At 37.6% G+C, this 25,411-nt stretch overlaps 1 long non-coding RNA gene across 1 annotated transcript in view; it reads right to left on the reverse strand.

Annotated features, from left to right (window-relative positions):
* The window catches only part of LOC149916409 (uncharacterized), a 106,758-nt gene that overhangs the window by 69,385 nt on the left and 11,962 nt on the right, over nucleotides 1-25,411 (reverse strand). The window lies entirely within an intron of this gene.

The following is a 25,411-nucleotide window of genomic DNA, read 5'->3' on the forward strand; positions in this document are numbered from 1 at the left end:
GATGCTTGAAACCCCTTGGCCCATTCTTTTCAGCTACAGGTACCTGTGTACATTGCACTTTTAAATCCAGGTATTGATTCAGCAGACTGTGGGGATCGGAAAACAGATACTATTATAACGAAACCAGAGCATATTCTACAGATTTTTGTCCTACTATGAAGCCCAGGAAAAGTAGTAACATCTTCTTGAATGCACTTACATGTTATGTTTTCTATGTGTGGAAATAATATACAGCCCCAATAGAACATTTATACCCGGAGCAAAATCTGTTTTGGGAAGAAGTGCCTACTGTACCTGCACGTGTTCAACACTCATCATATAGGATCACTGAATCATAGACTGGCTTAGGTTGGAGGGGACCTTAAAGATCCTTGAGGTCCAACTCCCCTGCTGTGGGAGCCATGTTTTTCCTGCTACTAGTCAGTAGATACTTGAGTTAGCTTAGAGTCTGTCCCAGTTTATGTTCAGGGCTGGAAATAGGAAATGAAATTTGTCCACTGGAAGCAGACACAATTCCTCCTCAAATATTCATAAGTCTTCCCAGAAAAGATCAGGCCCAAGCAGGGTGCTGTGCAACCTGGCCTTGAATGTGCCTAGAGATGGGGCATCCCATGACTGCTCTGGGCAGCCTATTCAGGACCAGTGATGAGTGTTGTCCCCCATAAAATCATACTAAAAAACTTCGTGAAATGGACAAACTGACCTGAATATAATTGGTTTCTTACTGTCTTCTGGAAATAGAGATTGCATTAGATTTTCTTTTTTGAAACTACTGTAAGTCTTGAGCTTGTCTCTATTTTCTACAGAGCTCTGAATGGCTCAACTTTCCTAGAGCTGCTGAGCAAAATACATTTGTCAAAACCATAGAACTTTTCTGTGAAATACTGTATTAGGGTAACTGTGTATTTGGAAAGCAAATACTACCACTGAATTTTCATGTTCAGTATGCAGCTAAAAAAAAATCCTACAGGAGCTTTAGCAGTCATTCACATGTGAAAAAAAGAAATGCTAGAATATATTAGATATCGTCTATGCACTTAAGTTGGAGAAAGGAAGACAACCTGGGCTATTGACTCTCTAAGACTATGATGCTTATGTTGGAATAATTAATAGTCCAAATGATCCAATTCTGACTTTTTTTTTTTTCCCCTGAACCTTATTTTTCAGTCTCTGGTATCTGCAACTTTTTTTAAAATGTTTTTCTTTTCTTCTATTTTAAGTAATAAAAATTACAGTCCCATATCTACCAAAATAGCTGTTGTTGTTTCCATGTGCCTGGGAGGAATCCAGATGTTCTCTGAATACTTAAAAATCTAGAAGATATAAAGCTGTTAAAAAGAGAATTGATAAACAGGATAACTGTTAACCAGGAAGAAGGTAGATTCCAAATCCAGGAATTCTAGTAGTGCAAGACTGACATACACGCCAAGGATCTTGTTCATTGTGTATAGCAGTTAGTGATGGTGGGTAAATAAACAGTAAAGTATGTCTTCTATATCTTGCTATGGAATATAGCAGTCCATCTGTATCTTGTTCATGACCCAAACTCTAAGCCAGGCAATATTCTATTTACCTTACCCTCACATGAAGACAACATTGTCCCTCAGGCATTTTGGAAAAAAAAGTACGTGGAGTAGAAGAAGCAATTAGATGCATCTGTTGAGTGTTTTCCTCTCCCTCTGTGCTAAGTGGGAAAATGCTGCTTGCATTTGTAAAGCTGTAACACTTGTACCATTTCAAATGTGTTTTCATTTGCCAAGTGAACTCTCAAAAATTAGATATTATTGTAGAAAGCACTGCCTAATGAGCCAGTGTCATTTAGAATATTCAGATTTATATTACTACCATCCAGTTTTCAAGGTCTAAAAATGCCATTAAAAGGCTTCAGAAATACATGGGATGGTCACAAGGACAATAGACCTGGGTTACAGCTGTTCTTGCAGCTGCAAGAGGCTTCACATGCTCCATGCTCCAGATGACAGTGACTGATAGTCAAATTACATTGCCAGTACTTGCCTGTGTTAGGCTCATTATTAGACACAAAATGACTCAGTTGCTCTTGGGAATTTGCTTCATATAGCTGTTCATGAGATGAATTCTCCCATCACAATAAAATAACATAGCTTAAGTTATATTAACTTGAATTAAGTTCAAATATATTTGTAATATATAGGCTATTTTCCCCTAATTACCAACTCCTTAGAAATATTTGGAAGTAGGAAGTAGAGGTTTTACATCCTATGGCACGCAACAAAGTTTTGAGAAGCATAACAACACTGTCCTTGTGAAGTACAGCAAACAGCAGAAATATCCAAGCAAGCTTCAAATAATTATGTCAGAAAAAATCGTTGCTCTACTGTATTATACATGTTTAACAGTCTTGGAATTCCATCTCAGAAGTCAGTCTGTAAGCTGTTACAAATCCCTTACAGATCTGTCCCTTCTCAAAAGTGTGTGTCAAGTCAGAATGCATTTCAACAAAACAGTTTTACAGCACAGTGTTAGGCAGAAGTATTTGGAAGTTGGCCGACTCAAGTAGAGTGAGCGTGGTTTCTTAGGAACAGGATAGGAAACACAGCATTAACAAATACCAAATGCACTGCACAGTCAAGCACTATGTAGAGGATGAGTAGTGTGCCAACACTCAAAACTTGAATGATTTCAATAAGAAATATATCTGAAAATTAACGTTAAGTTTGCGAATAAAATGCCATAGATTCAAAGCATCAGTGAAGGAAGTGTGGATGTTTATTTATTGATTTTTAATGTCTGTGTCTGGTAATTTTGTGACTGCATTCAAGGACTTACATGGCCATACCGGATATCCTGGAAAATCTGGCAAGTTTTACACTTACTGTTGTTATTAGAGATGACTTTGCTCAAGAAAGAAATATTAAAGGTGTATGAAGCCTTCAATGCCTGCTCCAATGTAAGCCAGTCTATGATACAGTGATCCTATATGATGAGTGTTGAACACGTGCAGGTACAGTAGGCACTTCTTCCCAAAACAGATTTTGCTCCGGGTATAAATGTTCTATTGGGGCTGTGTATTATTTCCACACATAGAAAACATAACATGTAAGTGAATTCAAGATGTTACTACTTTTCCTGGGCTTCATAGTAGGACAAAAATCTGTAGAATATGCTCTGGTTTCGTTATAATAGTATCTGTTTTCCGATCCCCACAGTCTGCTGAATCAATACCTGGATTTAAAAGTGCAATGTACACAGGTACCTGTAGCTGAAAAGAATGGGCCAAGGGGTTTCAAGCATCTCATCTCGATTTTTCGTTCTAAAACTAAGCCAACTTCTCACCAACATCATCTTCACAACTAGAGTCAGTGTGCTGGTATATTGTTATAGCGTAGTCTACATCATTTACAAATTTCTGCTACTGGTTTACAGCATTGCTCAGCTGTGAAGACTAAAATCCATAACCTTAAAAGAAAATACTTCCTAATTGAGCTCGTATTTATAGAAAGTTATCAAGTTCTCATAGGCATGAAATGATCAACATACTTCTAAAGCATCTAACTCTGAAGCTCAGGGCCCAGGAGTTTTCCAGGCACTTCTGGAAGACTAATAAATAGTTAGAGAAAAGACATTTAGTTCAGTTTAATAACATATTACTTTCTTTCTCTTCAGATTTAGGAAATCCATATAACTAAAAGCAGATGTGTACATCTTCTACCAACAATAGAGTAACAGAACCCCATTTTATTATTTCCTCTTATTTAGTCAGGTATGTGGTCAAACATTGCCATCCAGTGGAAGGAATGGTGGTAGAAGTGACAGCTAAAATCCCATCCATTCTACCTGTACAGTTCGGCCCTAGAACAACACCAGCAAATTAACAACTCAGGCTTGTTTCTGCTGCAACATGCATCTCTAATTTTAGGCGTGACATATGATTTCAGAGTTCCAATTCTCAGCAGAAAGATCATATAGGTGTAAGAGCTCCTAGCTAGAAGCATGCTATCAGGACCAATGTTGAATTAAAAGAATGTGGGTTTTTTTGTTGCTTTTAGTTGTTTCTTCTATTTGCTTTTGTTTTCTTTTTAATATTTCTCTTTTAAGTACAGCTATATTTTTACTGCTGCTAGTCAGTAGACACTTGAGTTAGCTCAGAGTCTGTCCTAGTTTATGTTCAGGGCTGGCAATAGGAAGTGAAATTTGTCTGCTAGAAGCAGAAATAATTTCTCCTCAGATATTCATAAGTCAAGTCGTCCCAGAAAAGATCAGGCCCAACCTGATGGCTTGGAAAGCAGAACCTCTGAAACTTCAGCTGCTTTGAGTCTCTATTTGAGTCCAAACCTTCTGCCAGCAACGGCACTAGCCCTTTTCTTCCCCTGGAACTTTTTTTTTTTTCCTACTGTTCACACGTATTACTATAGAAGCAGTTTGTTCTGTTCTTGCTAACGACTCAAGGGTGCACTATGGTTATCAATCATAGAATCCTTTGAGATGGAAGGGACCTCTGAAGGCCATCTAGTCCAACTCCCCTGCAATGAACAGGGATATCGCAGCTAGATCAGGTTGCCCAGGGCCTGACTAACCTTGCCTTGAAAGTCTCCAGGGATGGGGCATTTGCCACATCTCTAGGTAACCTGTCCCAGTGCCTGACTGCCCTCACTGTGAAATACTTCTTCCTTATATTTGGCCTAAATCTATCTGCTTTAAGTTTGAAACTTATTGGAATCATTGAATCATAAAATGGCCTAAGTTGAAAAGGACCACAATGATCATCCAGTTTTAACTCCCCTGCTATGTGCAGGGTCGCCAACCACTCGGCCAGGCTGCCCAGAGCCACATCCAGCCTGGCCTTGAATGCCTGCAGGGATGGGGCATCCACAACCTCCTTGGGCAACCTGTCCCAGTGTGTCACCAACCTCTGTGCGAAAAACTTCCTTCTAATATCTAACCTAAACCTCCATTGTCTCAGCTGAAGACCATTTTCCCTTGTCCTATTGCTATCCACCCTCATAAACAACCATTCGCCTTCCTGTTTATATGCTCCCTTTGAGTACTGGAAGGCCCCAACCACAGACCCTGCTAAAGAGTCTGTGCCCTTCTTTCCTGTAGCTCCCCTTTAGTTACTGAAAGGCCACTATCAGGTCATCTCACAGCCTTCCTCTTCCCCAGGCTGAAGAGCCTCAGCTCTTTCAGCCTGTCCTCGTAAGGGACACCTTGCACTTGGATTTGCTGAACCTCATGAGATTCACATGGGCCTGTCAAGGTCCCTCTGAATGGCATCCTGTTCCTCTGATGTGTTGACCACACCCCACAGCTTGCTGTCAGCAAAGTCACTGAGGGTGCACTCGACCCCAATGTTGATGTCACTCATGAAGATACTAAAGTGTACTGGCCCCAGTACCAAGTCCTGCGGGCCTCCACTTGTCACTGATCTCCAACCCAGACATTGGGCTACTGACCACCACTGGACTCAATCCTGCAGCCAGTTCTTTCTCCATCAACCAGTCCACCTATCAAATCTGTATCTTTCCAATTTGGAGAGAAGGATGTTGTGGGGCACTGTGTCAAAGGCCTTACTGAAGTTGAGATAGGGGATATCAGGGGCTCTTCCCTTGTCCATTGATGCAGTGGTACCATCGTAGAAGACCACTTGGGTTGGTTAAGCAGGATTTGCCCTTGGTGAAGCCATGCTGGTTCTCTCATATCATCTCCCTGACTTCCACGTGCCTTAGCATAGCTTCCCAGCAGACCTGTTCCATGATCTCCCCAGGCACAGAGGTGAGACTGACAGGTTGATAGTTCCTAGGGTCATCTTTTTTACCCTTTTTAAGAATGGGTAATCAACTCTGGTCATAGACTGTTGAGAATGGAATTATACATGGTATTAATAAGAAAGTAGGAGCAGTATATTTATTGATATATAATAGTGAGTTAACAACACAACTTAATTGTAAATAAAAATGGAGATGGCAAAGTACACTTGATTATTTACTGCATAGAGGATAGGGTTGAACACATCTGTCCAGAAGACCACCTGGCTAGTCACAAAGTTCAGAGTGGACCCCCTTGATTTCAAAATTCCTTGAACAAAAGAGTTAAGAAGCCTAAGTGCAGCTGAATCCATTGCTGATACCAGACTTGGACAAGTTTATGTCCATAAGTTACATTTGTGATATAATCTTAGCAAAGCTTACAAAGCTTAACAAGATGCAACTTAATTAATAGGGGTCCATGCTGGCGAAGAATCTCTTAACATCAAGACATAAGGAATCTCTGCAAAGGTGTAACCTGAAGGGGCAACCCTCGCACAGGGGAGATCTTGTCATGCAGCCACCTGCCATGCAGGATGGCTCAATGCACTCTTGGACTGCTTACTCATTATTTATGGGGTGAAATGATTGATTCAAAGTCATTCTTGCATCCTCACTAAATATATTATTTTCTTCTATATTTGGCTTGTGTTATACACTGATCAGTACAGTGGTTAAGTGGGTGCATTGCTCAAACTAGCTCTTGGGTATTGTTGTATCCGCCATGAATCTACTATGAGCTCTGCAGATACAGCCATCACAACCAGTCACATCCATCTCAACTACCACCAACAGTTATCTGCTTAAGACAGATGCAGCCATTGCAACCACCATGGGTGGTTTTCTGCTTGAGTGAGGATATGGGAAATAAAGGTCATGTTGCAGGGTGGGGAGCATACATCACATAGACCTTTACTCTGGGTGCTTATAGCACCATCACAGCTGCAGTGCATATTGAGCTCCAACCACCTTCCCCGCCTTCTAATAATACATAGAGCTAGATATGTCTTCTCCTGGGTCTTGTTGTACAGTTCAGCTATACAGCCCACATTGCAGTTTACCCACTGTCCAACTGTGGATCTAGCAACAAGCTTAGGTTAGCTTTATCTGTACATGAAACTTTCCCATGGAACATCTGACCAGAGATAGGAGGAATTCAGAACATCTTCTTAAAATAAAAAAAAAACTACCATGCAAGAGTAAACATCCTCCTTTACATACACAATCGGACTCAAAAATAAGTCCTTTTAGTTCATTCCCAGGAAAAAGATTCAAGAAATGAGTGTTGACTAGACAACATGGAAAAAAATTCTCAGAAGTCCTTCAAGAGATGGAACTCTACTCCAAGTAGAATCTTTTCAGTAATCTCATTTTTGTAGTTAGGTGGAAAATCACAGGGCAGAAGAATTTGCATCTAATCTCTCACAAGAGGGCTCCCAGCTATGGTACCAAACATACAGACATTCTCAGAAATCATTGAGCGATAAACTATTACCGATATCAAATCTCTTGCTCTGGTTTTGCTTTCTACAGATTAACTTTTGGAGTCACAAAACGCACTGTTTCAGTCCAATAACTGAAGCTCCACAACCTGATCTTTCCCGGCATGCATCTCATTTTAACAACCTGAATGCATTTTAAATTTGCATTACATATTAATGAAAGTTATTCACTTTTTCATTATACAAAAAAATATTCTCATCAGCTGCAAGGCTTATTTCCTTATTAGGATAAGACTAAGTTCCCTCCATATTACAATAAATTTACTGTAGAACTGTCCTGCTAAAACAAACACTGGGATGATGTTCCATTGCCTCAGAAAGAAGCTGTTTTAGAACTTTGAAATCACTATCTCAAATCCTTCATATAAGTAATACACAATTTAAGCCATTTAAATGAAAAAAGAAAGAAAAAAATAAAAAAAGACAGTATGTCCTGGTCCTTAGTACAAGGCCACAGGACATACTACCACATTTATAAGACAGCTGTGGGAATGGATGCTCATGGATGGACTCTTGGATGAGCAGCAAGAGTGGCAATAGCTTATTATTTCAGCTCCCACTGACTTTCAGAGGGATTTCAGAGGTCAGTTTATCAACAAGTTCCAGCCCCACCAGTTTCAGCGGCTATTCATGTAACACATATTCCTCAGTAGCAATTAGCCACTAAGGAATAGCAGGTTCCTGAAGATCAGTAGCCCATGTGTTTGTAATGACTGCTGCAGAATCTCAAGCCAGTAGCAATATCAGTTTATTGTTCTTATGATGACAAATTTTGTCATCTCAAGTTCATGGTATATTAGTTATGTAATGCAGATGAAGACTGTAATTCAGTAAGCACAGAACTTGAGTGCAGAGCAACATGAAGTTAATGTTTATTATCAGCAGGTGTTTGTACACAACCTCTGAAAGAGGCCACATAAGTATTTACTATGTAACACAGCAAAATCAGCCTCCTCCTTGAATCACTCCATGAAGAAGAGAGTTATTGAGTTGTCAACTAGTTTTCAGTGCGAGACCATATCAAAGATGGACATGTTTACAAATAAACTGTGTGCCTCTTACTGAACTTGAAAGAAGTACAAAGTCATCAAGAGGAATAATATGCCATTGCCAGCAAGTACCAGATGGTGGAATGATCCTTCAATGTCTCGTATAATCAGGTGTAACCATGACCACAGACAAAAATAATCAAACAAAACAATGACAAGTAATGGCATGGAACAGTGGTCAAGGTTTTAATTATATTTTTTCCCAAAATATTTCCTTGGAGAAACCAGAAAAGTAATAAAGCCTTTCATTTTTAAAAGCAGTTACAAGCAATTAACAGTAGCTTTTCTTCATGGTTTTCCACATTGTGAGCTAGGATCTTCCAATTTTTATTTATGCTGTACATCATCCAACATCACAAAACTATTGTTTTTAAACTGAATACGCTCCAATACACTCCCTGCTGAACTATCCACTCAAACTTCATAGCAGCAAGAACAAGATTTGTCATTTTGTATACTGGAATGAGCTCCATAGGCAATAAACCTTACTACTTCCACATCCTTTCCTCCTGATTCAGTGCTGCCTTCCAGTGTCAGTACAGGTTCCTGTTTGCACCCTTTCACAAGAGGAGACCTGTCATCCATTATGAAACAACATAGGTTAAGGGGTAGAGCCTCTTGGCTGACACTTCTGAGAGGGTCCAGATCTGCAAGTCATTTGTAACAGCTTACAGACTGACCTCTGAGATGGAATTCCAAGACTGTTAAACATGTATAAAATAGTAGAGCAATGATATCTTCTGACATAATTATTTGAAGCTTGCTTAGATATTTCTGCCATTTACTGTACAGTAGAATCGAGAGCCGCTACCAGTCAACAGCAAGTCGACTATTCTTACAGTCAACAGCAAGAGCTGACTACAACAATAGGACCCTAGAGCCATCCAGTGCAATCTACTCATTCCCAAGCATGCTGTAAGCTCAGCTCTGCATTTCTCTGTGTCATATTTTGCTTGAGTGGAGGCATCTAGAAGTAACCACCAAACACATAAAAGCAAAAACCAAACAAGCAAAGCACCACAAATCGTTTCATATAAAGATGGTTTAAGTTGGTGGTAGAAAAACAGGGAAGTGAAGTAAGTACTAAATAAAACAAAACAGAACAATATGTTACCTGGCTTCTTCCCACCTGCAGGGAATTTAGGTGTCTTTATATTTCCATTTAAAGTCTTCTTGCATTAATGCTGCAAAGAGGAACCTTTCAAGTTTTTTCAGTATCACTGCAGTTATAAAGGAAAGAAGAGAAGACTACTTCTACAGTTCTAATCATTGCTTTGCTAACATAGATCAGATGAATGTTGTTGTTTGCATTTATTTTAATCTGTTTCATTCTGTGCCTGTCCAGATCAAAGAGCTACAGTATTTACAGAATTCTGCTCTCTGCAGGTGCTGCTGGAGTGTTATTAAGTACCTTTTTTAAGGTGATGTTCCATGCAGCCTGTACTTACACGGTTGCCCCTTAGGATCAAGGTATCATGGAAAATGCTCTATTTTTTTCTTGACACTGTATCTACCTAAGCCAACTGCTTTTGGGCCATTTCCTGTGAGAAGAGGCAGCCTCTGCTCTCTTCTCACAGAGGACACTCCCGCAGCAAAAACTTGCCATGCAAGAGAGAAAATGAAGCAGAGAAAATAACAACCTCATTCTGCAGCCTCCCAAAAAACAATGAAGGCTGGATGAGACTGTCATGCTGGCAGGGAAGGGAAAACTAAACACAGAAAGGGAAGACCACCACTAATTACCACCTGCTCATCTCCCAAAAACTGATACCAAAGTGATGCTGGTGAAGAAGAGGAAATTAAACCCAGGAAGGAAGTTATAGTGGTTTCAATGAATATATTTTGCTCAGCATCTGTAGGAAAGTTGAGCCGTTCGGAGCTCTGCTGAAAGCTGAGACAAGCTCAAGAATTATAGTGGCTTGAAACAAAAAAATTCTAACACAGTTTCTATTCCTAAAAGACACTAATAAACCAATCATATTCAGGTTAGGTTGTTCATTTGACAAAGTTTCTTATATTTCATACCTCCCACTGACAAGATAAATTCTGTTGCATAATATTTTATTTCATTTGGACGTGCATATCAAAACAACATTTGTCACACACCCTCTTATGTTATTGATGTTAAAACACAGCATAATGTGGTTTTGGTCTAATGCAGTACTTCTAGCCTATGAAATCATTAAAAAAAGGATTAAAACTTACTAGTTAGTGTACTTAGTTATCTGAATTTTATTTCGAGTAGACAAATTTTTAAGCAAGCTACCTTTCAAAACTGAATTATTTAACTTCACATGACAGTAATTATTGTAAAGATCTAAAGTCACTTGGAAACAAATATATTTGTTTTATATTGTTTGTCTGTGCTGTTGTTCTTTGACAGATAGAATATGTCTTACCTTGCCAGTGAGTTAAGACAATGATAATCATAAATGTGAGTTTTGTGCAAAGAGCATAAAACCAGCTTTTGGCTGACAGGCAGGTTAGTGCACAGAAAGGCACAAACAGCTATGTGCATCATAAGCAGCTATATACATCTGCTATAGAAGGCTGTGTAAATGCTGTTTTGTACATTCCTCACTAGCAGATATACTTTCTGAAGCTGCTTTTGAAAATTTAGTCCTGTCATGTTGCTGTGAAAATGGTTGTCCACGCTGTCAACAGTCTAAGTTTTACTGTCAATAATGGCAGGGGAAAAAAAAGCATGGATCTGAATTTTTATCAGGCCATGGAAATTGCACACAAAGATATTCAGATGTCTGAATATAGACAGATATATAGACTTTTTAAGCTGTTAAGGTAAACAAAGAACTCCACTGCCAGAATGTAACTCACAGGATTTTAAGTACAGAAAAAATGACTCTGAAAATGTAGCATAGCAACTTTTAATAGTCACCTAGTGCAAAAAACTAGGCATGTCACTGAATGCCCTCAGCTGTAAAACTAAATACAAAGTTAGCTTACTGCATTTTAAGTAACACCTGGGTCTATACTGCATCTTTGCATAAAGCAAAATAATTTTTAATATACTTCAGAAGTTTAAAAACATGATGTATTACATCCTAGTTACAGTGACAGCCTCTCTGCCTCTGATTCTGCAGCATAGTTCCTGTTTACTGCATTTCTGGAAACCTAGCTCTCTTTCAAGATATTTAGCTATTGTTTCTTTGCCTTAACGATGAACTCTGCTTGACTCTTTCATACACTTTCTATGGAATCCATATCTATTCATTGAAACTAGACATAACGTGGGAAAAAATAAAAGGCTTAAATTTATGTTCTGTCCAGGACCTTGGCAGAAGGTTTGAGATGGCTGAAGTTTTCAGAGAGGAGCTCTTGGTCTACTGCTACCACACTCAAAGTTTGAAGTTTGAACAAAATTAATATGCAGCAATGCTTTCTAATCCACAGTGCTGGCATTTTCCCACATACTTCCAACTTGCTTATATTCTATTTCCCTGAGGCTGAACCATTCTTCTTCTTCATTGTCTTCATAATCCAAAGTCAAGAACAGATGCTCAGTGAATTAAGCTTAACTACTGGCTTCTCTCATAAGGTCAAATCAGATTTCAGCTCTCATTTAGAGTGTTCATTTATAATGTCCTGTGCCCTTATAGTAACAGCCACAAGCTTGTATTTATTATTTTTCTAAAACTATCTTACTGGAAAACAATTTTGCTCCTGCCTTTTCTTTTAAAGCTATTTGCCAGACAATGTCTGCTTACTTCCCTTCTCCATACATAAAGACTAAAATGTTTGGTCCAAGAAGTATCTGGGTTTTTTTCTTTCTTTTCTTTTGCTTGCCTTAAACTTGGTATGTATCTTTCTTTTTGTTACATTACTCCTCTAAATACCAAGAACTGTTAGTGAACGCGTCCTTTCCAGGGCAGTTCATCACCTGCCTGCTGAGTCCAGTGAGGACACAATTAAGTGAGTGATCCTCCTGGCTCATCCAGTGTAGTGGAAATAATACATTCTAAGCGGTTAGCACTCTTCTCAGCACAGTGTCAGTAAGTTCCTATTAAGTCCATGCATGAGCCTTCCCTAACATTTATCCAAAAGACAGAAACTTTGGTTCAATTTCCTCCTTACATTGAATGAGGGTTTTTATACTCCTATCTTTAATAAATTGTCACACTGTCAGCATGCCAGCAGACTGATCTCTCCATAGGATTAGCAGCTCTTTAAAGAAGTAGCAAAAGAAGCTCTCACTTAAACTGTACTGAGTGACTGATGAACTGGAATAGAAGGGAAAAACAGAAAGGAAAAGTGAATGCAGAGAAGCAACTTATATTCTTCAGCCTAATATTCATTCAGGAATTTTCTCCAATTGAAAGAGGCCTCAGTTCCAATCCTTCCTCAACAAACTGTTTCCAGATGTTATTTTTCTGAAGATCCTTTCTAGTGAATATGTGGAAGTCAAGTTCAGCCAGAACAGCAATCAAAAAAATACCTGCAATTTTGTCTATTTTCTTCTCTTTCTTTCTTTTTTCTTTCTTTCTTTTTTTGTGTGTGTATGTGTGTGTGTGTGTGTGTGAATATGTTTTCCTGTGGAAAAATTGCAAAGAAAAAGCACTAGAAGATGAAAATTGTTGTTTCTGCAATGAAAGGACTTGCTGTTTCTGCACAGCATGCCAACCTTTTCCTTCATTAACTTTATCACAGTTACTTACTGCTTTAGCCTATGATACTTCATATGCGCAGCTTTTAATTATCAACTCTTCATATCTTCTTATAGGAACAAAATTCAGTGCAGTTACCTCTCTTCACTCTTTGGCTGGCTTTTTATATACTGTCAATGTACATATAATAATCTTGCAATAGAAGAAATAGAGACATATTCAACCACCAGCCCCCTCAGCAGGATAAAGTGCTTGTAGAGATTACAGTACTGGATGTATAACAGTTCTGCACATTTTCTTCATTCAATTCAAATGAAAGTTTGTAACATTTCTGTGGAATACGGTATGTTTTTGTTTCCACTGATGATAGTCTATTATTTCATTTCTCTATTGACATCAACAAACAGCTCTGGGAGTGGAACAGTTTCTTAAATGATGTCTTCAGCTGTTCTTCCTTACTGGCTCCTTATTTGTTCCCTTATGGAGGCTATTAGTTATAAAGACTAAAATGATCAGACCAATTTTTTAAAAATACACATTTAGCTGTATAAATTCTACTAATTAAAGCAATGTAAGCCAGTCTTCTCGTCTAAATTTAGAGAATAGTGCAGTTTTTTCATGTAAAAAGAGGTACAACAGGTGATCAACAAGTAGTCAAAAAGGTCCCTTATCTCATTTGTCTATATTTAGCTTTTGAATGGAGGAGACAGTGCTTGCAACATCAAAGCCATTATGCTTGTTAACACTTGTTAAAGCAGTTCTATCAGAACTCAGTACTTGCCAACTGAAGTTACAGGCAAAGCACACAGGACTAATCAGGGAATTGTGCTACATTAAAATGCAACACCTAGTCCATATTATTTCTCCAGGCAGAAAGACATAATTCAGGCAACTGTGTGCCTGCAGAACAGTGCCATATAAAGACATCTTTCCCACAGACAACTCAGCTAGGAGATCAATATATTTCGACATTGATACAAAATATTTGTTTTGACATGTGTAAGATATACTTCACATGCCACTCAAATGAAGATGCTTTTTTCATCCCCTGAAGAATCAAATTCAAGAGCAAGCCAACATCTTTTGAAACTGTCTCTCTGCTTGGAGAGCCTGTTGGAGGAGCTTACAACACAGCCAGTCCCAAAGGCAGCCAGATATTAAATTACTACCTATATCTGCACTGGCCAGAATCAAATATTTTCATCATATCAGAATGATAAATAAAAAGAGGCATGTAGTCAGTGGAAGATTATGAACATGCTGATTTAATGTTAATCTTCTGAATGACATGAGAACTGAGTTTGTATCTGTTGCCTCAGATTATCAAAAGTTGTCATTTTTCTTTGATCATTCATCTTTATTTAGTTCTTTGTTTACTCTTTAAAAAGGGCATGTGGGTGACTTTCCAGACAACTACAGATGCAATTTGTAAGCTAGCTCTGAAATTTCATGAATCATCAAGCATTAGTCAACACAAACACATTATTGTATTTCTATTCCTCAGTGCTTCCTAAGAAACACATTTTCTGTCTTTTACTTCCCTTGTTCCTATCATTCTTACTAAGTCCAGTTTCTGCATGATCATTATGGCAAGGCAAATGGACTTAATTTCTTTCTTTCTCCATTAAGACGAAAAGCAGAAAGCTTCTTTTTGCTGTAACTCAAAAACATTCTTTTTTTTTTTTCTCTCATTACTCGAAGCAACAAACACATCCCAGCACCACTGGAAGATTTGGTCATTTCCCTTCTTTCAACGATTTTTTTATTGAGGATATACTTTGTTCTGAGAGAGCAGACAAGAAGAAAAAAAAAATTGCTTCCCTTTTGAAAGAAGAGGGAATGCTGTGAGTTATGTCTGTGCATTTCTTCTGCATTGAACACAAAAAAATACAGAGGAAAAAAGCCTGGACGTGTTTCTGGCTGTGAACTACAACTGAGGAATAAAGCATTCTGAAATAACTTACCATTATCATCCAAAGTGCAGGTCATTGTTATGAAGGGAAAGAAAAAAAAATCTCCGAGAAATTCTTACAGAAAGGAATCAAAAAGAACACAAACATCTAGCAAATTCCTGGAGCTCACTTTTGGGAAAAGAAAAAATACAACTCTCTTGGCTTCACGCATACAAGGCCTTTGTGTTGTCTTACTTAATATTCGCTCATATTAGATAGGCAACGATGCAAATAGAGTTGACCTTGTCTTTGTATAGGGGCATGCTTATATATATATCTGATATGATAAATATATCTAATTTGATTATACTGTAAAGGATTCACTTGTGATATTTCTTGTGTTTAATTTAAGTTTCTTAATATTTTCTGGTGATGAGCACAGTGTCCATATTAACAAAGCAAAACAAAATGCTAAGACTCTCAGCTGTGAAGCAGAAGAATAAACAACACATGCAGTGGAAGATAAATACAAACGGATGAAGTTTCTCAAGGGTCTCTTGTAGCTCCATTTTTAGGCCTACTTTCTATTTGAATCTCTCTTATATTTACTAAAGAGCCCTTTTACCACATAAAACTATTATTTACATAGTTTTTATACTCGTGCCAACATATTTTTTATGTAAACTAGTAAAAAAAATGCAATATGATGAATTCTACACACACTATTGCCACTATAAAGCACTACAGAAACATTTCAACAACTTTTAGAGTATAATGCATTTGTCTGTGTACTACTTTTTTTCATCATGAGTACGATCCAAGCTGTTACCCACAGATTCTCCTGGAGGTCTAATTGTTCTTCTTCGTAAAGCAGAAAAACAAAGCCAGTCTGATCAACAAATCTGATGAACAATGAAAACAATTTTTGGATACAGGCACGATATATTGATGCTGCATATTCCTTAAGTTAACTTATTTATTTTACTGGAAAGTGTTCAAAGTCACCTTGGGAAGTAGATTTGTATGTCTGTAGCAAAAGTACCTGTCAGAAATTTTCTACTCAGCAGCTGCATCATACATTTCAAGAACTCACCATTAAGGATGCTAAGTGAAACCTGTGGAACAGATTTTAATAACATGTTTAGTCACACTGAACAGAACTGAGCTTGAATAGTTCAGACTATGAACCATGTGTGGTCTCCTAGCATTCATTAATATTCAACCTGAAAAGCTTGGAAGGAGCAACTAAAAGGAGCTTACTTATTGACATTAAGAGAACACTACCAAAGAAAATACTTCTAAAAGAGATAAAAGTTCTGTGCGAAATTTTCGAGCAATTCATATTCCCTCTGAGATAAGACTGCTTCACCTCAATGAATCCGAAATGACCTTCATTAAATTCTATGACAATGGCTGAAATTCAAGATTTTATTTGAAGCAACTTAATTCTAATAAAGAGGGATTTTAAAAATTATCAAGTTTTGTTTCAGAACTTTTTTACACATGAAGTTCACACAAACTGCAGATGCAAGCTTTTGCCACATGCAGCTTATACCAACCTACCGCTGAGGTCCCTCAAAATATTTTTTGCGCAGTCACCATAGTCACCATCCTTATTAAGGATAAAATTTTTCAAAAACCACGTTTGTGAGAGCTCTGGAGTGCTTAGTGCTTTCCTCTAACTTTTGAGCATTTCCAAGACATAAGAGTGGGAGGTCACAAATTCATTTATTCTTCTGACATAAATAGCATAATGGAAAATTAAAAGAGAGATACTTTGTTCTGGCAGCTAAGCGTCCTCATGGTGCTTCTTCAAAGCCAAAATAATAATTAGAACTAAAAAAAAGAATTTAACTGGAAGTGAAAACATACAGGATCCACCTCAATGAATTGCTGCTAAAGAAATGTAGTCTTCATTCAATTTCCAAACAATTTCTTCGTATTTCTAAATGGGTTGCTACTGTAAAATTCCAGTCAGAAAATCAGTACTGGTCTAAAGACTAAGCACTACATAGCCCACAGGACAGCTAAATGTACAGGCTGTTTTTTCTGAAAGTGGGTCTAGCTCCATTCTGTAATTCAATTGTCTAGAAGAGGATGTCACAAAGTGTTCAGAAAGTAAAACATGACAATCTTGTATTTACAAAACATTGCAAAAAACAAACTTTAACAAATAGCTGCTAGATGATAATGAAAGTTACTCAAACTGCTAAAAGATCTCACACATGTATTTCCTCACAGAAATTTTTGGCTTTGGTGGGAACAGCCAGAAAGGTGACCTGATTCTAGTGGGAATAATACTATCAGAAAATGTCTTCTAAAATAAAATGCCTGCCAGCCTAGGAACTGCTAGCCTGGGAATGGGAACCCAGAGCATCCTTGAGCAGCAAAGTTGGCCTCTTCAAAGGGAATATCTGGATATATTGAGACATGTTGAAGGTACCATCAATAAAAAAAATAAAATAAAATAAAGGAAAAACAAAACCACCACCACCAACGAAAAAACAAGGAACTTGTAACAGCAGCTTATTATCTGAAAGGATGAAAACAGTCTGTGAGAAGTAAAATTTTACCTGAGAGAACAGGAAACATCACTGTCTTCTGGTTGTCTAAGGTGAAACAGAAATCAGCACCTACTGGCTGCTCTAAGAGATGGTGTCCTACACCCTCTTTAGTCTCTGTGATGGAAGAATGACTCCCTTTCTATCAAAAAAAAAAAAACAAAAAAAAACCAAGCAAACCCAGAACCAAACTCTCTGTGAACTTCCTGTGCCACACACTCTTTCCTACAGGGTTTTCTATGCAAATTAAACCATCACTGAGGACACCTTACTCACTCCAAACTCTGTTACGCAGACCATCCTCAAAGTGAATAACTTTGTTCATTGTTTGGTCCCTATCCTAGTCCTGGTTCTGGGGGTTGTTCTCTTCTCAGATCAGTTTTCTTAGCCAGACCCTTGTGAAGCCAGTTTGACATCCATTGCTGGGATCAATTTGATACTCTTAATATGGGTAATCTTATGAAACATATATATACAGATGCACACACACACACATACATATAAAACTTGTCATAAATATAGTCTTGATAAGAATAAACTATCAATAATCATATTTGTTGTTATATGTTTGTAATACATAATGATTATATTCAGTACAGTAGTGAGTCTGTTAACCCTGTAATACCAATCTGTATTTGTTGCTAATAATAATGATTTTGCTACCTCTAATTGCGTCCCTACTACTTCTAATTGCTGCTAATATTAATTAGTGCTCTTCCCTGAATAGGTATATACAAGGGGGATATACACTCTTAAGTCTTAAGCACAGACTGTACAGAAAGTTACTGAGCAAAGTGTACCTAATTTACTGTTTAGTGAAATACACCACTATCATGTGATAAGGCTCAGCCTCCTGGCATCGCTCCACTATCTCTTTACTTCTTCTTCACTTAGACATCAAGACATGATGTTACACATCTCCCTGCATTATTTTTGATAGCAGAATCAGAACTTCATCACACCGGCTGTATTAAATTGGGAAAGCATATTAAAGTGGGTACTACAACAGCAGCTTCTGAATGCATACAAATAAAGCAGTTTCAGAAGTTTATTTTAGGTTCAAGCATCCCATGAAACAAGTCTCTGAGGCTTTGTGATTTGGAAATATTATGCAGGAAATACCATCAGCCAGTTTTCCTACCTACTGAATACAACTTATACCAGTATGATGCACATCATTAAGTAAGTTCTCCTATTAGGTTCATATAATGAAATATATGTTTATTTCTACAACAGTATAAGCTGAATTTCCTGGGGCAAAGTCTATCTTGAAATATGCAAGATGCTTATTCCTGAAGAAAAGTAGGGGTGGAGAGGAAGCAACTGCATGGTGGCTTTCTTCTTAAAACTCAATCATGTATGTGAAAACAATTCAGGTCTTCTTACCAAGGCAACTTGTCAACAAAACTAAATTCAAGTTTAACTTCCTCCAAGTTCTTGCAGGAACTAAAATGATTTCCTTTTACTACTGGGACTCTGCCAATGAAAACCAACCGGATCTTTCCCTCTGCCTGTACCAAAGAAAAGTGGGAGAGGCAGACAGTGATTCATGTTCCCCTAGCATGAAAATAAGATTCTTCTTTTTCCTTAGTACAGCTGTTACCAAACCTCAATAACTTTATTAAACATCCAAAACCCTCTTAATTTTTCCATTTATGAGTTATTTCTCAAGATTAAACATTCCCCTGGATTGCTTTGTCAGTGCACAAAGTATTTTCTAGCATCAGAAAGAAACAGAGCTATATGAATTAATCCAAAAAGTCTCTGTGAGCACTTTTCTATGGTCTCATTGGTGGTTTAACGGCTAGAAGTTCTGCTTCACAAAATGGAAAGCACTTTGGTATTTTCAATTGTTTTGGAATAATCCTCACCTTTCAGCTCAAAAAAAAAAAAAAAAAAGCCTCAGATGGGCTGTTGGACTACTGATAGTTTCAAAAAATATTCCTGCAAACAGCTCCACTTAAAATATCATGGAATCCTTTCACTAGCTGGGTTGTATTGATTCACAGAGAAAAGTAAGGGGCCCAGCAACTAGCAGGTATTCTTAAAACTTACAGAGAATTGCCTACTTTTTAATAAGAGCTACAATACAGAAACAAGAATATAAATAAAACATATGTGGCCAGTTATGCCAATGTAAAAACAACATTCAGTTGATGTTCATCAGAAATAAAAAAATACAGTAGGAAACAACATTTGGAAATCAAGCACAGCATTTCTGGCTCTTGCAGAGCCATCAGCTCAAAGCTCAAAAGCAGAGATACAAATTGCTTCCTGCCAATATGCTGAAACTGTTCATAGAACAAGCATTTAAGACTCATCTATCCATAGGAACATCAGCAAGAACAGAAATAATAAAATTAACATTCTCTGATAAAAAAAAAAAAAGAAAAAGAAAATAGAAATGAAATAGTTGCAGACTTAAACACATAAAGTAACACTAACACAGCATCTAACTTTGTATTTTTTCCTCTCGGACAATTCCAGAATGCTGATTCAGTCTGAAAAATAAATGTTTTCTCTACTGCAGAAAATTTAATATAAATATGCGTACATCTATACACACATTTATAGAAAAATGGAAATACTTTAATTAGGAATTATCAAATGAAATTTTGTAAAAAATTGTATTATGGTTAATTTCTTTACCATTAATTATAGATGTGATCTTTTAGTGGTGTTTCTTAACCATCAAGACAACGGATCTGGAAGTAGAATTTTATTCTGCACTACAGATTGACTCTACATTTTATATCCATAAGTGTTCCTTATGGCAAAATTAAGAATGTGGCAATGTTAAGTTGAAAGACAGTCACAGTAATGACAATAAAATTTTGTTCATTATTCTAAAACTGGTTTGTTCCTTGATTCAATCACATATCAACATACCATCATGATATATCAGATAACAATGTTTCCTGGCTCACAGTTACCCCTAAACTGTGCAAATCTAAAACATTTGAAATCATGAAGTAATAATAAAAGTATGCTTTTAAGCACCATGTCTGTATACTTAACTTACACAGACAATCAATTGCACAAACAAATGTCTTTTAGCTTTCTCTCCATCCGACTTAAATTAGCTAAAATTTCTTCACTTTCAGAGGTAGAAGGAACTCACTGCCCCCTCACCAAGAGAAATATCTGTATTGGCAGCATTTAAGTGAAATAATAACTTTGTGGATGGATTACAAGATCTACTTATCATCTAAGAAGTTGTCATCTTTGCCAAGATCAATTCAGCATTTTACCAGAATATTATTTTGCACTAACCACTGACTGCTTCCAGATGGACATAATTTACTACAGCTTAAGTACATGGACTTTGTCTTAATATTTTCAGATAAAATTTACTGAGTGCTCATAATACAAATTTTTGAGCTAAACATCTCTAATGGGATCAGTTTCTAAATGCTATGTTATTTTTAGAATATTTGTGCTTCTACTTAAAATTGAGCCCAACTCTTCTTACATGAAATTGATAAAGACATACTATAATGAAGGGCTGCAACACTGATAATCAATCAGTCTACCATAATTTGAGTACAAGTCCATTCCAACAGTAAAAACTCAGTTATTCATATTTAAATGTAATAGCATTAGTACATTTTTAAAGCGATATGAAATGACTCTCACTTAGCTGTATCCATATGGTAAAATACATGTCTTGTTAAATATATACATTGTCACAATACATTTCTTATATGGCATTAAAAAAAATTCAAACTGAAGTATTCCCAGGCAATGTACATAATACTGTTTTTTTCCCCTCCAATATACCCTCTTAAAGGGGGGCTTTCATACAAAACATCATAATGCTTTTTAATGCCTTGCCTCCTCATTTCATTTCTTCTTCATGTCATTTCTTCTTCATTTCATTTAATTTCTTCTGAAATTTCACACTAGTTGAGCAATACAACAGAATCCCTGTCCTTGGATGCTTTTCAGACTTGGCTAACAAAGCCATGACCCACCACACCAAGGACTGGAATTAGCCCCACTCTGATCAGAAGGCTTGACAATGTGACCTCCGTGGGTTCTTTCCATCCCATATTTCTAGTATTCCTCTTTTCCAACTGTACATAGCACAGAAAGCCAACCTAGTGCCATCAGTCTGATTCTTACTGGCAAAAGCTGCTATTGAGAGACTAAGGTGCAATATTCAGAAGTTCAGTCAACTTCTAGTTGAAGATGAATGAGGGAATGTAGGGTACAGACTTATCTTGCTCTAGAAAGCTCTGGATGCCTGCAAGTCTTCTTGCTGGATAATTACATGTAACCCTTGCCTTCAATAGCATCTTTCCCTATTCCTTCAAGGATCATTGGAGTCCTTTTTTTTTTCTTTTTTTTTCCCCTGGTTATGTCTGACATTTATTCAACTGTTGTGACATAATACAGCCTTTTCTAGGGCTAGAAGCCTATCTTTTATCTAGATTGTTTTATCTTTACTGCACAGTTTCTCTAACAACTTTGTTTTATCCAGTTCCAGAATAAATCATCCATCAGAAGCATAAAGAAAAATTGAACTTATTTATAGAACAGAACTCATTTGCCCCTATCATGGAATGTGTCTGTCAAAGATACTGAATCTACAAGAGAAAAATCAGGCAGTTTCAAGGATCTGCCAAGTTCTCAAGTGTTTTACGAAGTAGACCATTTTGAGATTTCCAGGGAAATGTCTTCACTACAAATCTTGAAGACTGTACACATCACTATTAGCATTAGCACTATTAGCATTCTTTTTTAGGTACTTGAAACTATCTTTCTGATAAAGAAGTGCTTAGCATATAGATGAAACAAGCTGATCGCCCAAATGGACAGGTAGGACTTCCCATGCCTATTTCATTTTCCCTCCGCCAAGAGCAAATGATGGAAAACAGATATAGGTAGAACCAAGAATTTTCATGGAGAAACATCTGTAGCTCCAATGTAGGCCAGAAGATGTTTCTGAAACTCAGATTTCTCTTGCATCAAATATGCCTAGCAAATATAAGAAACTAAACAAAAACAGCTCAAGTGTCTAGAATTTTTCAAGATACATTTACACCTCTGCTATTGCTATGCAGCAGATGCTGCATTTAAAACTAGGGAATAGAGGCTGAATTGTTCAGACCTAGAATGGTAATTTTCACTTCACAAGCACAGTGTTTCGTTTTTATTGTGCCTGGTGAGGAATGGCCAAAGTTTCAATCAATTGATTCCTTTGGAGCCAAAATTAGGCTTCATATGTCTACACCTTAAGTACATCCACACACGTACAATGAATGAGCAACGTATTTTAACTATTACTTCCAAAATTTTTGTCTCTGACTATTGCTCATTATTTCAGGTTATAATGCATGTAACTGAATTCTGCCTTTCAAATGACAAGAGAAGCAAATTGTTGAGACAAATGAAGCAGAAATATTTTCACCCTTACAAGTCACGTTTAGGCCCTTAATTGCAGATGGGAGTATATGATGTCAGAGCCAATGCAGTTCAGAAAGTAGAAACTTTGCAAAGGGACCACATCAGAGCTAACTTTAATTTAGTTGATGACTAATAAAAATACCTGCTCTGAATCAAAGTCAAGGTAGAAGAACTTCTCTGTCAAGCTCATCTTTTGTTCCCAAGCCCACTACAAACAAAAAGACCAATGTTCAAAGCAATTTTTTTCACAAGTTCACAGGAAGAACATACTGTCTGATGCCACAAACAAGATATAGAGATTATGTTACAGCTTCCAATATCCACTGAAAAACTTCTGTAATACCTGCAAACATTATTAGCTTACTATGTGTAAGTCCCCCATCATGTTCTCTCATGTGGAAATGGCTTTAGTCTAATATCTCTTCTTCAGTTTGTTGTTACCTGTGTTATTTTCACTTTGTCTGCTTTTGCTCATCCATTACCCATAATATTTCAAAACTGTAATTGCAGTGGTTACAAAATGAAACTTTTAGACTGATTATAAATGCACAAGTCCTTTCTCTTGGTAACAGCTAGCTGTTTCTAATTACTTGACTTAATTAAATGCATCATGACAGTGTTTTCTACCTGGTCAGAGTGAAACTTCAGTGTTTTCTACCTGGACTCATGCAAGGCCTTTGTCATGATCCCACGCCATATCTTTATCTCTAAATTGGAGAGAGATGGATTTGAAGGGTGGACTGCTCAGTGGATAAAGAATTGGCTGGATGGCTGTAGCAAGAGGGTTGTTGTGAATGGCTCTACCACCAGATGAGTGTCCCCCGGGGGTCCATCTTGGGATCATTGCTGGTCAACATCTTTATCAATGACTTTGACTGTGGGATTGAGTTTACCCTCAGCAGATTTGCTGATGACACTAAGCTGAATAGTACAGTCAGTACAACAGAAGGAAGGGATGCCATCCAGAGGACAGGACAGGCTTGAAAAGTGGGCGCATGAGAACCTAGTGAGGTTCAAAAGGGTCATGTCCAAGATGTTGCATTTGGATCGGGGCAATCCTAGATATGAGTACAGACTGAGAGATGAACCTGAGAGCAGCCCTGCTGAGAAGGATTTGGGGGTCACAGCAGATGAAAAGCTGGACATGAGCCAGCAGTGTGCTCCTGCAGCCCAGTAGGTCAGTGGTATCCAGAGCTGCATTAAAAGAGGGGTGGCTAGCAGGGAGAGGGAGATGATTTTTCCCCCTCTACTCTGCCCTTGTGAGGAGCCATCTCGAGTATGCATCCAGGCCTGGGGCCCCCAGCACAAGAATGATACAGAGCTGTTGGAGCAAGTCCAGAAAAGGGCCACAAAAAGATGCAGTACTTCTCCTATGAAGAAAAGTTAAGGGAACAGGTTGCCTAAGGAGGTTGTGGATGCCCCATCCCTGGAGGCATTCAAAGCCAGGCTGGATGTGGCTCTGGGCAGCATGGTCTGGTGGTTGGCAATCGTGCACACAGCAGGAAGGTTGAAAATAGATGATCACTGTGGTCCTTTTCAACCCAGGTCATTCTGTGATTCTATGTTTCTATGATTCTATGAACTGGGATTGCTTACTTGGAGAAGAGAAGGCTCCAGGGAGACCTCATTGCAAATCTTCCAATATTTGAAAGGAGCTTACAAACAGGAGAACTAACTCTTTACATAGATAAACAGTGATAAGGCAAGGGGAATGGATTTCAATGGAAAGAGTGGAGGTTTAGCTTAGCTATTAGGAAGAAATTCTTCACTCAAGGTGGTGATAGACTGGATTAGTTTATTAGTATATTCACTGGAATTGGCTGTTGTCTAAGATAAACCTGAAAATGTTGTAAGTTACATGAAATCTAATAATTTGCAGAATTAAAAAAAAAAAGCAAAAACAGTTGTGGCTACTTAGCAGACAGCTTTAAGTATAATTAAGAACAAATATAAAGAAATACTTGTGCAATTAGTAGCCTGTTGCTCAGTCAAATCACTAATGCTCCATATCACAACATATAATCTTAAACATAACCTATTTGGTTTATTTGAAATTCTATCTATTTATTTGAAAGGCTGTCTCTAACAAGTCTTTGACAAAAGTACTCTGAGAAGTGTGTAATAACAGGAGGCTTGAAAAGCCTGCCAAGCTTTGGAAATTGTAGAGTTTTACGTGTATTTTATGAAATTCTTCTTTTAAATATCCTTTCACTCCTGCCAACGTATTGGTAAACATATATTACTTATAACTTTTCCTAGCAAGAGAAGAGTTACAGTTTCAAAAGAAGTACAGAGATATGCAGCATGATGGAACTGCAGCACATCCACCAAGGTCCTTCTCTTGAGAATTCTAGCGCCCTCAATCATGTCATCTTGCTAAGCAGCATCCTAGCCTCATTTTTCATCTGCAACACTACATATAACAAGGGATAATTTATATTCAGGTCCTTTCTAAAAAAATGCCAGATTCTACTTTCAACATCAAAAAAGGCACAGGAATCCTATGGGAAGCTATTTAAGAACTGTTCAGAACAAAATATATTTATTAGCTGGAAGACAGAAACATGATATAGTAATGCTGCTGTGGTACTCC

Source organism: Phasianus colchicus, chromosome 11 (assembly GCF_987193195.1).
Source record: "Phasianus colchicus chromosome 11, bPhaCol1.hap1.1, whole genome shotgun sequence".
NCBI lineage: Eukaryota > Metazoa > Chordata > Aves > Galliformes > Phasianidae > Phasianus > Phasianus colchicus.